Source organism: Eschrichtius robustus, chromosome 15 (genome assembly GCF_028021215.1).
Source record: "Eschrichtius robustus isolate mEscRob2 chromosome 15, mEscRob2.pri, whole genome shotgun sequence".
In the NCBI taxonomy this organism is placed as follows: domain Eukaryota; kingdom Metazoa; phylum Chordata; class Mammalia; order Artiodactyla; family Eschrichtiidae; genus Eschrichtius; species Eschrichtius robustus.
In genome coordinates this window covers 52,036,887-52,052,234 of record NC_090838.1, presented here as the reverse complement: position 1 = coordinate 52,052,234, position 15,348 = coordinate 52,036,887, and the positions used below count along the sequence as shown (strand labels likewise).

At 40.4% G+C, this 15,348-nt stretch overlaps 1 protein-coding gene and 1 long non-coding RNA gene across 4 annotated transcripts in view; one reads left to right on the top strand and one right to left on the bottom strand.

Moving 5' to 3' along the window:
• REL (REL proto-oncogene, NF-kB subunit) overlaps positions 1–244 on the bottom strand; it is a 40,135-nt gene extending 39,891 nt beyond the window's left edge. Inside the window, exon 1 of the mRNA XM_068564985.1 lies at positions 11–244. The gene's annotated coding sequence lies outside the window, so the exon portion shown is untranslated. The remainder of the gene's footprint in view (positions 1–10) is intronic.
• LOC137777987 (uncharacterized) overlaps positions 183–15,348 on the top strand; it is a 78,829-nt gene continuing 63,663 nt past the window's right edge. For 2 of the 3 annotated variants that reach the window (XR_011076694.1, XR_011076695.1), the window contains exons 1-2: positions 183–420; positions 1,961–2,099. This is a non-coding gene — a long non-coding RNA (uncharacterized lncRNA). Of the gene's footprint in view, positions 421–1,960; positions 2,100–14,267; positions 14,514–15,348 lie in introns of those variants that run through there. The other variant, XR_011076696.1, reaches the window with a different exon arrangement.

Here is a 15,348-nt window from a genome sequence, read left to right as displayed (position 1 = left end):
GGCTTGGGACCTTGTCGTGGAAGCGCGAGCGCGGGACCTTCGGGAGCGCAGGGAACGCTGGGAGCCGGGAGGTGACGGCCCCGAGCGTGCGAAAGCCGCCGGCTACTGAGAAATCCCCCTCCTCCAGGGTGTTCTTGGGCGCGTGGCTTAAAGTTCAGGAGCGGGTGGGAGGGTGCGGTGACGTCTAGAGGGCCGGCCGCCCGCGAGCACTTGGGGGCGGGCCGGGCGGCGAAGTGGGGCCCGTCCTCCCAGGCTGGGGTAAGGACAGCTGGGGTTTTCGTTGGGTGGTTCCCCCTCTTCCTGATTTCGCACATGCAAATCTCCGCCCCCGCGCCGGCGGGCGGCGCAGCGCGGGCGTCCCGGAGCGCCCTCGAGGGGAAGTGCGGAAGCTGCAGCGGCCTCTGCGCGCCTGTAATTAAGGTATTTGCATACGGGGACCCCAGCAGTCTGATCTTATCCCTTTGCATCATCTCAATTGTTCTGTTAACGTACTTTACAAACTAAAACTTTTTAAACTCGTGAGGTCTGCAGTGTGAGTTCGTTGCCTCATCACTCAGTGTGCTCAAGATTAATGACGGGGACACTGCCTTGGGGTTTGACAGAGTTACCCACGTGGAAAGGAGGACGAAAGTTTAGTATGCTAAAGGAATCTAAGTTAACTTTGTTTCCTTCATGTGTAAGGAACCTTCTTTGTGTCAGTTTAGTTACCTTATAATGTATTATTATCCTCATTTTATAGATGAGGCAGTCAGGGTTCAGAGAAGTTAAGTAACTTGTTCATACCTCAGAATGCTACTAAAAAAAAAAAAAGAACAGTTTAAACTCAGGGTTTTCTGACTCCAAAAGCTCCATGCTCTTTCCACTATCCTTTACTGCGTAAAATAAGTATGGAGGGGCAGTGGGAAGTATCAGCCGTACAAGTGCCAAAACTGGAGGACCCAGTTGGGGAATTAATTAAAAATAAACTCTCCTGCCACGCCCAAAACATCCTCTCCACAAAATATAGAAAAGTAGAAAAGAATGAAACAGTCTTATTATAGAATAAGCATTAAACCATACTGTGATGCACTAAAGAGATTGCAAAGAGAAGAAATCTCACTCGTTTATGTAATCAGACAGATGCAATCAATTACCTACCTGTTGTCCTTCTCCCAAGGAAAAAAAATAGGAAGTTACATCTTGGAGCCAAAAGCCAAGGTTTAAACTCCCACAGAGACAGAGAGATGGGGCACCATCCTCCTTGATATTCACATTTCAAAGAGATAGTTCAAAGGCCCCCAAGAAAGATCCTAAGGGGGTGCAAAACTGGCAAGAAGCTTGTTTAGCTTTTTCAAAGGTGTACATACATCTCAAAGAGAGAAATCATTTATAGCTTCTGTTTTTCTCAAAGAATTGCTAAATGAAAAGAGAGGGGGTAATGTTCTTTGTTCTTTTTGGCACCAGGCACATTTTTAAATTTAATTATTTTAGACTTGTATTTACCCTTACAACCCCAAATGTGAGAACTATATGAATGAACTAAGCATAAATGTTTAAGAATCCAACAGGAGGATGAGAGACGAATAGGAGTGGAAAATATTTTGTGTGTATTTGTTTATATTTCACCTCCAGAAATTGATTGGTTTTAGGTGCTTCTTAATAGGACACAATAATGTTTGCTTACTGAAGAGTTCTGGGCCAAACAGAATCTGTCCCAGTTGCAGGACCCCAAACTAGTCCTAAAACCACTCCAATCTATGAAATCACAAGCTGGATCTTATGAGATTTAGTCACACTACAGAATTTTGAATTCATTTTATTTTTATTTTTCAAAGACTCGCTTATTTAAACCTCCTCACTAATAGGATGGCATGTTTGTATTTATTTCCAGGGCTATTTTTATTTGTCGTATGAATAAGCTATAGATTTATATTATCTCACCTTTTTAAAGGCTTTTTTGAAAATCCTTTCACTATTTTAGAAACTTGCTGAACCCTTTTTTCAAAGATCCAGTCCACATCTGAAAAGTGAAAATATTTCACTTGTGCAGGATAAACTTAATTAGGAAAAAAGGAAGATTACAAGACAAGGTGATGGATGGACTAAAAACAACAACAAATGTGAGTAGTGGCTTTTATTTTTTTTCGGACTTATGTGGGGGGAAAATAGTTTATTACTGTAAAGATGATTGGCAGCTAGTTGGTAGGGATTATAATGTAACACATGGTACTATTCCTCAAGGGCTTACAGTTTTTGATACTATTTATTCAGTCCAACAAATATATATTCTGTGCCAGGTGCTCTTTAAATTGTGGCACGAACACTAACAACAAGATAATCAGCTGTTCCTCAATTAAAAAAAAAAAGACAAAGTCTCTGCCTTCACACAGCTCTGTCTCACATGAAAGACATCAAGCGTGTTAGCAAATAAGATCATCTAAAATACTATTATTAAACTATTTTGTTTCTTTATTGCTGTCAAGAAAATGAGGTAATGGGATAGAAAGTGACTGAGGGAGAGGGATACTCTGAGGAGGTGACATTTGAGCGGAGTCCTGAGAAATAAGAAAGAGACATCCACAGAAAGATTCAGGGAAAGAGCATTCCGGTGCGAGGAACACCAAGTACAAAGTCCTTGAGGCAGGAAAGAGCTTATGTGAGGGACTGAAACACCAGAGGGACCAAACCAAACTGAATGAGGTTGAAGAGATAAGCAGGGGCCAGATCACGTAGGGCTTTGTAGGCCATGGTAAGGAGGATGGATTTTATTCCAGGTGCACACAGGAACCTACTGGAGAGTTTTAAGCACGTGATTGATTTATGATTACATTTCGAGATGCTTACTCTGGCTGATGTATTAAACTGCTAGGGGCACTGTATGCTAACCAGGGGCAGGAGTGAAAGCAGAGTGGCAGAGAGGCTGTTGCAGTCGTCCAAGGGAGAAGTAAAAGTGGTTTGGACTTATGTTTTAGCAGAGGAGATGGTGAAAAAGGGTCATATTCAGTAAGATTTGGGTGTCAGAGCCTGAAGGACTTGCTGATGGATTGGATGCAGATGGAAGGAGAAAAAAAGGAATCAGGGATAACTCACATTTTTGGTCTGAGCAACAAGGTAAAAGGGAAGGCTGGTGAGAGAAAGGTTTGAGAGGGAAAACCAGGAGTTGTGTTTTAGACTTGTTAAGTTACAGGTGCCTATTAGATATCTGAGTAGGTAGTTGAATATATAGAACTAAGCTAAGGGACGAGGTCAAAGGTAGAAATAAAGATGTGTGAGTCAGCAGCATTTCATTAAAAAAAAAAAAAAAAAAAGGAGCACAGAGAAAAAAAATTAAAAAGAACCCAGGAAGGCTGGTAGAAAAGAAGGGGCTGCCAGTGAAAGAAGAGGAAAACCAAGAGACTGTTTCAAAAAGAATGGAAGTGGTCAGCTGTGTTAAATGATGCTGAGAGACTGCAAAAGATGAGAATAAAGAAATGACCTTGGATTTGGCGAGATGAAGGTCATCTTGATGAGAGCCATGTCAGTGGAATGGTGGGAATGAAAGCTGAACTGGAGGAGGTTGAGAAGAGAATGATGGAAAGGATAAGTATATACAACTCTTTGAAGACTGTTAAAGGAAACAAATGGGGCAATAGCTGGAGGGGGATGTGGGGTTGTCTTAGGCTAAGGGCTGTCGCTACAACCTCCATCTCAACAGGTTAACACAAAGGTTATTTATCACTTGAGTCACAGTCCAATGTGAGTTGAGTGGCTTTCTTCCAGAAGTAATACAGGAGCCTAGATGCCTTCTATCTTGTAGCACCAACATGTGGATTTGAAAGTCATCTTGGAAAAGGAAAGAGGGTAGAGAATCACGAATGGGAGATTTTTTTTTTTTTTTTAATTTGTTTTTGGCTGCGTTGGGCCTTCGTTTCTGTGCGAGGGCTTTCTCTAGTTGCAGCAAGCGGGGGCCACTCTTCATCGCGGTGCGCGGGCCTCTCACTACCGCGGCCTCTCTATCGCGGCCTCTCTTGTTGCGGAGCACAGGCTCCAGACGCGCAGGCTCAGTAGCTGTAGCTCACGGGCCCAGTTGCTCCGCGGCATGTGGATCCTCCCAGACCAGGGCTCGAACCCGTGTCCCCTGCATTGGCAGGCGGATTCTCAACCACTGTGCCACCAGGGAAGCCCACGAATGGGAGATTTTTATGCGCCAGACCTGAAAGTGGAATACATTCCTTCTGGTCACAGTCTGTTTTCCGTATGGCCTCCACAAGGGGGCTGAGAAATACAATTTGAGAAATGGAATTTAAATATGTGCTGTAGAAGTAGAGAAGAAATTGGATATGAGTAATCACTAGCAGTCTCTGGTACTGCAGTTTTGTTTTGTTTATAGAGGGTCAGATTAAGGCATGTTTGTAAAAGATAAGACTGACTCACTAGTGAAGGAGAAATGGGTGATGATTGAGAGGAAGGGAGTAATGAGTGAAGGAGAAAGAATGAAATCTAAAGCACAGGTTATAGGATTGGCCATAGATTGGAATGGGGACACTTCCTCTGTGGTAACAAGAAGGAAAGTAGAACCTGGTAGACCTGGTGGTATAGAGATGAAGTAAGTAGTCAGTCAAATTGCATTTTTTTTTTCAGTGAAGTATGAGGTTATGTTCAGCTGAGAGTGGAGGGCAACAAGCAAGAGGAGAAGCTGAAAATGCAGTCTGTGAGAGTGGAACATTAGATGTGTCTGGCTGTACTGAATGATCATTTGAAATTTGTGGTCATAAATATAATGTCAGACCAGTACACAGTATTTCTTGTGTGGTTTTTAACCCAGGGGATATCAATGGGTTTATTTTTGAAAAAGAAGACAAAAACCTTGGAAAATTTAAGTCTGAATGGGAATATGAGGGAGGGATGTTAAGTACTTCTCAGCTCACACACATTCCCTGGGTGATGTCACCCATTCCCATGATTTTACCTGTGGTCCTAGGACCATATATCCAGCCTGGATCTTTGCATGGCTTTCAGACCTGTATATCCAGTTGTCTGTTAGGAGACTCATAGACATCCCAGACTCAACCAACACAGCATCTCCTCTTCCAAGTTTACTCTTATTCCCATATTCCTTGTACCACCATCTACCCAGACACAAGTTAGAAAGTTGGGAGCCATCTTTGGCTCTCTCTCTAATCATCCCCTGCCTAACCCACAATGTCCCATCATCAAGTCCTGCTGATTTTACCAGTCCAGTATGAATCCATTGCTTCTCCATCTTAACTGCCATTGTCCTTGTTCAAATCTTCATCGTATCTCACCTGAACTACTGGAATGGACTTCTAACTATTATGCCTGTCTATACTTTTGTCCCATTTGAAAGCCACTCAATCATATTCAAACCCATTGCTGCTTGAATCCTCTGGACAAATGCACATCAGACCATACCACTCTTGTGCTTTAAGGCCATCCATTAGCCTTAGATCCAAACTTGGACATGGCTGACAAGTTCCCCCATAATCTGGCCTCTGTCCATTTCTTTAGCCTCATCTTCTGCCCTCCACACCTTGCACTTAACACCTCACTGAACTGCTTCATAGCTTCTCATATTCCATGAGCCATGCCGTTTCTTGTCTTTCTGCCCTGTTCATGCTTTCCTTTCTGCCTAGAATGCTCCTTCCCACAGACATGCCATGTTTGTGGTTTGAAAGACTCAGTATTGTTTAAATGTCAGTTCTCTCCAAACTAATCTATAGATTTAATGGGTCCCAATCAAAAACCCAGCATATGTGGTGTTATGAGTTCTGATTTCTGCAATTAAAATCGTTCTGTAGAAGGTGTGATCATTTAAAAATACAAATGTATCTTGTCATTCTGTAGCCTTTCCTATTACCCAACATTTACTGAACACAGTAAACAGCCAAGCATTCTATTTATTAGAGGCTAGTAGTGATAAGGGCAGGTGATACAAAGATGAATCACATAATCTCTCAGGGAGTTTCTAGACTAATAGAATTGCATTATTAGACAGTTTGAAGCATGTAATCCTAGGCAATCACATTGAGGCACAGTGCCATCGCTTCAGGAGTTAATAGGCTCCATATCTGGCTTCTCTTTTTGGTCTAACAAAGTCTTTTTCTGGTATATGGGGTGATCCTTAGTCTCTTAAATCATTAAGTTGCTTGACAAGATTCTTGGATCTGGAGAGACTGAGTATAGGGCCGTATAAGAAAAATGCATTCATTTGATATCATATTTAGGGGTGTAAGGTCAGGTAGGAATTTTTACTTAGAAAAAAATGTAAGGCAGATTCCTAATTTGTCATAAAATGGATCCCTTCTTCGCCTAGATAGAGTTTTGGAAAGCTGTGATTTTAGGCAGCATGGACCAATAGGATTTTCTTTCTCCTTTGAGCACAGGTTTTGTAGCTTTTGCTATTTTGTCAGAACATTCTTTGGCCTGTGTGTAGTAGAGAAGTTCCCAAATTTTGGTGAGAACAAATCTTCCTGATAAAATTGAGATCTGTACCTTTAAGAAGAAATTTGATTATTTGTGCTTGGTTCTGTGTCTCTCCCCTTTTCTGTCACTCTTCATTCCTTCCATTGATAAAGCTAAATATATAGAAACAAACGTTGACAGCCACACAAATACTTAGGTTAAGTGCTTTTAAACCAATGGTACAGTATGAAAGAAACTTCGTGGCAATTTTCTGTTGTACAGAATTAATTAGAACTGACCTGTGGGGGATTTATATCCAACCACCTTTCAGAATCCCTTTTCTTCCTTTTGCCCACACTCCTAGCACAATGTGTGGAACACAGTAGATTCTTAATAAATGTTTGTTGAATGTTGCATTCTGCATCTTCCTGAAATAATAGAACTGTCAATAGTTATTGAACAGTAAAATGTTTTAAAAACTTATTTGGAAATTAAGATGTAAGAGATCAGTGCACCAAAAGCAAATCTCATCTCTTAATTGCTTAAAATTGATTATTTCAAATCTTCTTTAATTGAAACTCTTCGGAAGGCTGGAATTTTAAAATTATACCCTTTGTTCAGACCAGCCTCTGAGCAAATTAAGGCAATTAAGATAGCATTAAATTTTTGATGAAAAGTTGGCATTTTCTGTATATTAAGATTAGATATTAGCAACTGAAGTTTCTGTGGGTAAAACTTAACTAAAGCTTCCAACATTAATAATACAAAACTGTCATGAATTTGCAATAAAATTTTCTTGGACATTTTTTCCATTGAGGTGAAAAAGTCCATGTAGCCATGCCTCAAAGCCAGTTTACTCACCTAGTACTTCCTTAATAATCCATTGGTAGTTAGTTGTGAAGCAGTTTAACATTTAAGTTTAATTCTTTTTTACTAGTTTTCTGATTTATAAATACTAATTTCTTGGAAAATTTGAAAATTTCCAAAAAGTAAAAAATTCAGTATCTTGTTTTCCCACAATACAGAGATAACTGCAGTTAAATGTTTGGTGCATTTTCTTCCAGTCTTTGTTTTTCAATGTATAAATATTAAAATTATTTCATAGTTGAGATCATGCTGCATATATGGTACTGTATCTTGCTTTTTTCATTTTAACATCATGAGCATTTTCCCCATGGCATTACAACTGTCTTTGAAAAATAGGAAAAAAAAAAACAAAACATATTTTTTGTTGGAATTGACAAGGTAATTTTTAAATATATCTAGGAATACCAAAGTCCTAGAATAGCCAAGCCAATATTGAAAAATGAAGATGGAGAATGTACCTTACCAGATAGCCAAATTTATTATAAAACTACAGAAATTAAGATAGTGTGATATTGGCATAGTTTTAGACAAATAGAACAATGGGCTAGATTAGAAAATCCAGAAACAGACCCATACATATACAGTCACTTGTTACAACAGTCTCCACTGCAGTTCTGTGGGGGAAAAGGAGGTCTTTTCATTAACTGGTGCTGGGACAAATTTGTCATCTATATGGAAAATAATGAAACCTGACCCCAAACTTATACCGTACCTAAAATATTATTTTAAATGGATCATAGACCTCCATGTGAAAAGTAAAATAATTAACCTTCTAGAAGAAAACATAGGAGAATACCTTCATAACCTTGGGATAAGCAAAGACTTGCTGAACATTACACAAAAAGTGCTAACTAGCAAAGAAAAGATAGATAAATTGGACTTAATTAAAATTAACTAGAAATGCCACTAAGATAATGAAGAGGCAAGCCACATACTGGGAGAAGATACTTGCAATACATACATCTGATAAAGAACTCTATGGTATCCCTGAAGATACTCTGCTCAGATCTCCCTTCTCAAGAGGGTCTACCTCAGCTTTCAAGCCAAGGCCGTGTGTTTCATTGGAAGCACCTAGCCAGTTATAAGGACAGTGGTGGTACAAAGGCTTGCTATCTCTGGCCAGCACAGGACTTCTCTGTGGGCATTCTTTGTGTCAGAGCTCCCCATGCGGCTGGCTGAGACTTTATCATAGACGCACCCCAATCTAATTCTATTCCTGTCCACTTCTTCCTTCCTTCCCCCTTTCTTTTCACAAGTGTCAGACCTGCATCTGAACTTTCCCTATCTACTGCTTCTTTCTCTCCCCTTTGTCTTTCGTAGGTGTTACCCCGATAAATCTCTTGCATTGCTCATTTCATATTGGCATCTGCTTCCCAGAGTACCCAACTGGTACACTCATATCCACTTTACAAATCAATAAAAAAAAGATAGGTAGCTCAATTTTTTTAAGTGGGCAAAAGACTCAAATAGGCACTTTACAAAGGAGGATAGCCAAATGACTAATAAGCATATAAAAAGATGCTCAGAATCACTAGTCAGCAGGAAAATATGTGTTAAAAAAACAATAAAATAATGCTACACCTCATCAGATGACTAAAAATAAAAGGATAATACCAAGTGTTGGTGGGGATATGGAATTCTCTTAAAATTTTTTGTAGGAATATAAATTGGTACAACAACCTTGGAAAATTGGCAGTATCTATTAAACCTAAAATATAAATACCCAATGATCCAGCAGTACTATTCTTGGGTATATTCCAAACAGAAATAAGTGCTTGTATCTACTAAAAGACAGATAAGAATATTTAAGGGAACCTTTATTTGTATTATCCAACAATAGGAAGGCAACTAAAATGTTCATCAGCAGAATGGATAAATAAACTGCACTATATTCGTAATACAGATTTCTCCCCAGTTATGAAAAAGAATGTACTATTGCCACATAACAATGTGGGTGGATCTTATAAGTTGAAAAGTCATATACAATAGAGTATATACTGTATGAATCCATCTATATCAAGTTCAAAAACAGATAAAACTAGTTATTGTGATGGACAGCAAAATATTTGGTATCTTTAAGGATGGAAATTGACGAGAAATGGCCCTGAGGGAGCCTTCTGAGTTGCTAGAAATGTTCCATATCTTGATCTGGGTGGTGAGTGAGAAAGGCTCTCTCCTTGACCAAACTCTTGTCAGGCTCCTCTGAGCCCTCTTCTCAACTAGGCCTCAACCTTGGCCTATAACAACTGAAGACTCTCGGCACAAATGATTCTGCCAATCCTCTCTTGCCAAGAGACTTGAATAACACTAGCAAATTTTCTGATAGCTCAAGGCCACATCCCTAAGATGACAACTTCAGCCCCCATCGGTTCCTGCTTGAGAAAACTCAAGGTTGCCAAAAGAATTTACTGTTTATTCCAGTCAACACCTAAAGTCAGGACCTCTATCTCCCAGTCTCTGTGGGAGGGTGGGAGCCTCACTTCCATAAGTGCCAGTTAACAAACCTGCATGGCTTAAATATACTGACCAACTCCCCTTCCCACTTTTTTATAAATTTCCACTTCCCTCATGCTGCTCATTTCCTTCCCTATTCCCTCATTCTCCCTTGAAAATGCCCAGTTACCTCTGCACAAATGAAAGTTGAAGTCAGTTTACACTGGGCTGTCTTCCCTACTGAACTGAATAGAATCCGTCTTTATCACTCTAACTAGTGTCTGGCTTTGTTTATCTTTGACATGGGTTACATATATTTACAAGTTAATTGAGCTGTACTGGTGTATAAAGATTTGTTTACTTTATGTATGTTATATCTCAATTTTTAAAAATATTTGAAAAGATTTTTGAATACCTTTCCCCACCAGGGCCACACAACCAGCACAGCCCTACCTTGAGACCCTGCTCACCACCTCCCTCCTCTCCGTGTCCTAACACACACTTCTTTTTTTTTTTTTGTACTCTTTTTTCATTTTATTTTAAAATTTTTTTCACAGTGTAATACATTAAAAAAATTTTTATACAATTTTGAGAGTTTACTTTCCATTTACATTTATTATAAAATATTGGTTATATTCCCTGTGTTGTACAATACATCCTTGAGCCTATCTTACACGTAATAGTTTGTACCTCCCCCCCCCCCCCCATTTCTTCACTTGGTTCATTCCTCCTCATCCTTTAAGACTCAGTTTACAGGAAGCCTTTACAGATTCCCCTGGCCAGATAGGCTCTTTCTTCTCTGGACAACATAATAGCCAGCATATTATCTATCAGCCGGTTTACCACACTGAATTACAGTTATCTGGTCATGTGCCTGGCTCCCTTACTAAACTGTAAAATCCTTGAAAGCAGGAAATCTTATTCCAGATGGCTGGCACATAGCAGATGTTCAATATTTGTTGAATGAATTATCCTGTCTAGAGATCAGCACCTTTGTTTCTCAGACCTGGTTGGGTTATTGAACATCCTACCATGTCTGGTCTTTAGTGTGCTATATATCATACACCTTGCATTTGGATAGCTCTTCTGAGCCTACAGTTGATCTAATTCTAAAACTTCGTTATAACTACATCTATTCAGTTTGATGCCAAGTGTCTTTTTTATTCTTTCAACAGCAAGATTTAAAATGTTTAAGATATGTTCTTTAGTATCAAGAGCAGTGGTTCTCTGCCTTACCAGATCAGTGTCCACTGTTTTATAACAGATATTTATAACATCCTCTTTACTCCCCTGAAGTGAAAATCATATGTATAATCTACCTTCCATGTATGTTTTCAAACAAAAATAATGCCGTAATAGCAATATCGAGGTGAAATTAAAAAGTCATTTATAAAAAATAATATTGACTTTGATATGTAAATGCTTGGGCATGACTACATTAAAAGACATAATGGGGCTTCCCTGGTGGCGCAGTGGTTAAGAATCCGCCTGCCAGTACAGGGGACACGGGTTCGAGCCTTGGTCGGGAAGATCCCACATGCCGTGGAGCAGCTAAGCCCATGAGCCACAACTACTGAGCCTGTGCTCTAGAACCCGTGAGCCATAACTACTGAGCTCACGTGCCACAACTCTACTGAAGCCCACGTGCCTAGAGCCCGTGCTCCGCAACAAGAGAAGCCACCGCAATGAGAAGCCCGCGCACCACAAGGAAGAGTAGCCCCCACTCGCCACACTAGAGAAAGCCTGCATGCAGCAACGAAGACCCAGTGCAGTCAAAAATTAATTAATTAATTTTAAAAAAAGATATAATGAAGTTTTCAAATGTTTGCACCTATACGTAGAATCACAGGCTACAAATGCAGCCTGAAACTGATATGTTGTATTGGTAAGCTGTCACAGTTAACGATTTTTCAACTTTTAAAAAGTTTTCTAATAAAACAATCTTCTCTTGATTTACACAGTACAGTCAGCCCTCTGTATCCATGGGTTCCACATCTACAGATTCGAACAACCACAGATTGAAAATATTTGGGAAAAAAATTCCAGAAAGTTCCAGAAAGCAAAACTGGAATTTGCTGTCACTAGCAACTATTTACATAGCACTTACATTGTATTTACAACTATTTACATAGCATTTACATTGTATTAGGTATTATAAGTAATTTAGAGACGATTTAAGGTATATAGGGAGGATGTGCTGTAGGTTATATGCAAATACAATGCCATTTTATGTAAGACACTTGAGCACCCAAGGATTTTTGGTATCTGTGGGGGTCCTAGAACCAATCCCTTTTGGATACTGAGGGACAACTGTAGTTGTATTACTGGGAAATTCAGTTTCTGTTAAAACCATGCAAAAAATATTTTGTGTTTATATGTAAAATGGAGTGGTGATCTAGGCTTATATTATTATAATAGACTGTTCATCTACATGAACGTGAATTTCTGGTGAAACGTAGGTAAGTCATGAGGATGGTGGACAATCCTTAGCCATGCTGCACTGTCCTTTGCAGGACATCTAGCATCTAGCATTCCTGACCACTCCTGCAGTAAATGCCAGTGGTGTGGACTATTTGGTCATAGATTTCCAAAATATCCCCAGTGGTTTGGAACAGTGGTTCTTGAATTTTGGTTGTCAGAAGAATCACATGGGGAGCTTGTTGGGAATACAGATTCTTTGGCCCCACTCCCAGAAATTCTGATTCAGTGGGTAGGAGAAGGGCCCTGGAATCTATATTTGGTATTGACTACCCCAAGAGTGAGAGAGTCTTGAATAATATTTAATGGAGGCTGTGAAAAAAGTCTGTTGAATTATCCCCATTCCATACATAACTAAGGGCCCTGGCTTTGCAAACGACACAGACCTTGGATTGTAGACAGTGGTACACTTCTCTCTCAATACTTTAACGTGCCTAAGCAGTTATTTTTACACTTCTCTAATAACCAGAATGATCCTGTTTATCAGATTCAGTGTGTCTCTTAGAGAATTTTAGATGAACATGACCGCATTGCTTCTCTTTGATACCACTTTTATCCATAGTTTATGCAGATATTTTACATCAATTTAGGCCACAAGGATATTTTACAAGAAATTAAGCCTTATCAAGACTACACACTGGGGCTTCCCTGGTGGTGCAGTGGTTGAGAGTCCGCCTGCCAATGCAGGGGACATGGGTTTGGGCCCTGGTCTGGGGGGATCCCACATGCCGTGGAGCAACGGAGCCCGTGAGCCACAGCTACTGAGCCTGCGCTCTAGAGCCCACAAGCCACAACTACTGAGCCCGTGTGCCACGACTACTGAGCCTGCGCTCTAGAGCCCGCGAGCCACAACTACTGAGCCTGCGTGCTGCAGCTGCTGAGGCCCGCATGCCTAGAGCCCGTGCTCCAGAACAGGAGGGGCCACCGCAATGAGAAGCCCACACACTGCGATGAAGAGCGACCCCCGCTCACCTCAACTAGAGAAAGCCCGTGCATAGCAACGAAGACCCAACACAGCCAAAAATAAATAAATAAATTAAAAAAAAAAAAACAAAAGACTACACACTAGTCCCAGTTCGAATACTACCAGTCAGGACATACAGTTGCAATGGCCGGACTCAGCTGTTAGGAGTGGATTTTACCAGAACTCTTCACTGCTACTCTCCTGTTTACTTACTTCCTATGTGGGCATTGTTTGAGACCTCCAAAATCCGCTTCTGTGGATTAAGAGGTTGTAAAAGACAAAATTAAAGGGAAAAACACGTCATAAAAAAATGAGGACTATCAGTTTTGAACAGTCCTGGAACCATTTCCACTTTCTTCAGCATACTGAAGCATTCTTTGAAAATGGCTGCAATACTGACAGGAGGTAATGCTTAAGTAGGGTGGATGTCATTTGGCTAAGTGGAGAGAAGGGAAGGAGAGAAAGAAAGAAAAACTGCATGTTGGAGAGACCAGGACAATTGAAGCAGAGTGTGTGCAGCAGACAGTGCTAGCTGACTTTTCTTCTTTATCTATATTAATTGTAGCTTGATATATGTTGCCCAACTACACTCTATCTCCCAGCTTCCCTTGGGTAGAAATATATGCCCACCCATTCGTAGGCAGAGCCTTTCAGATGTTTAGCCTGCTTCTTTTTTTTTTTTTGCCTTCCCTCAAGCTAATGACATGTCCTGTCATCCAGATTCAGTTCTAATATTGAGGATGATGTCCTAGAGGTTAGGATCGAGAAACAAGATGGAAGGAACCTGTGTGATTGCATGGAGCATCCTGGAACTCAGACATTAAATTGAGAAATGAATTTCTCTCTTTTCTCATCCATTGCATTTGGATCTCTTTGTTATAGCAGCTAGCATTACAATAACTAATATGAGTATGTGTTAGGAAACAGAGGGAAATAAGGTTAAAACCTGGTAATGGAGGGGTTAGAATGCCAGGAGGAGTAGTTTAGTTTTGTCTCATAGGCATTAGAGAAATATTCCAAGTTCTTAAACTAGAGAGTGCTGTGATGGGAGCAGTGTTTCAGGAAAATCACACTGGTAGCATATAAAGCCTTCATTAGGGCTTCCCTGGTGGCGTAGTGGTTAAGAATCCACCTGTCAATGCAGGGGACACGGGTTCAAGCCCTGGACCAGGAAGATCCCACATGCCGCGGAGCAACTAAGCCTGTGCGCCACAACTACTGAGCCTGCTCTCTAGAGCCCGCGAGCCACGACTGCTGAAGCCCACGCGCCTAGAGCCCGTGCTCCGCAACAAGAGAAGCCACCGCAATGAGAAGCCCACGCACCGCAAGGAAGAGTAGCCCCTGCTCACCGCAACTAGAGAAAGCCCGCTTGCAGCAACGAAGACCCAACGCAGCCAAAAATTAAATAAATAAATTTATTAAAAAAAAAAAAAGGCTCCGTTAAGCGGTTATTGCAGTGAAACAAATATGAGTCTGAAACAGACCAGGATGGTGAATGTGGAAATGAAGTAAAAAAAGAAGAGGAAGGAAAACAAGAGGTATTACAAAAAAAAGTAATAAGCCTTGGTGACCAACTGGATATAGGGAATTAAGAAGAACCAGAAGTCAAAGAAAAGTCCCAGATTTCTAATCTGGAAAACTGCTGATACTGCAGGAATTGCTGTCAGGAAAATGGAAATATGTAGATTAACTTCAAAAATGCATAAATCGTTTGGAGTGTGGCAGCAAACCCAGATCCTGCCATCATCAGTTTTGCCTGCTCTCCCTCCTAACTAACACCAGTCCCTAAAGTAAGAACCATAGCTCTGAGGAACCCTCCCCACTCACCTATTTTCATTTAAGGAACTGAAACGTGAGATTTGTGAACACCCAGAGAAATGAAATCTTAGTATGTGAAAACTCTAAAAAGCAGTCATAAAACATCCATTTATAAAATACCTCTCTCTTTAATCTTTACATTGTGTAGGCCCTATAGTTCTATATATGCTAGTTTTATGTGTATAGCACTGCTTGGAAGTGTGACATAGTATACTAACTTGGTTTCTGTAATAGTAGTAATAATAGCTGTTGTTTCACAAGCATGTGATCCAAAAATTACTTGCAGAGATTTAGAATTAGCATTTTTCAGAACTGGTAATAAAGTCATCATCACCTTAAAGTCATATGATGTTTCTGATATGTCTCAACAGAGGATAGTTAAATTTTAAGGTTGAAAGGAACCCGTT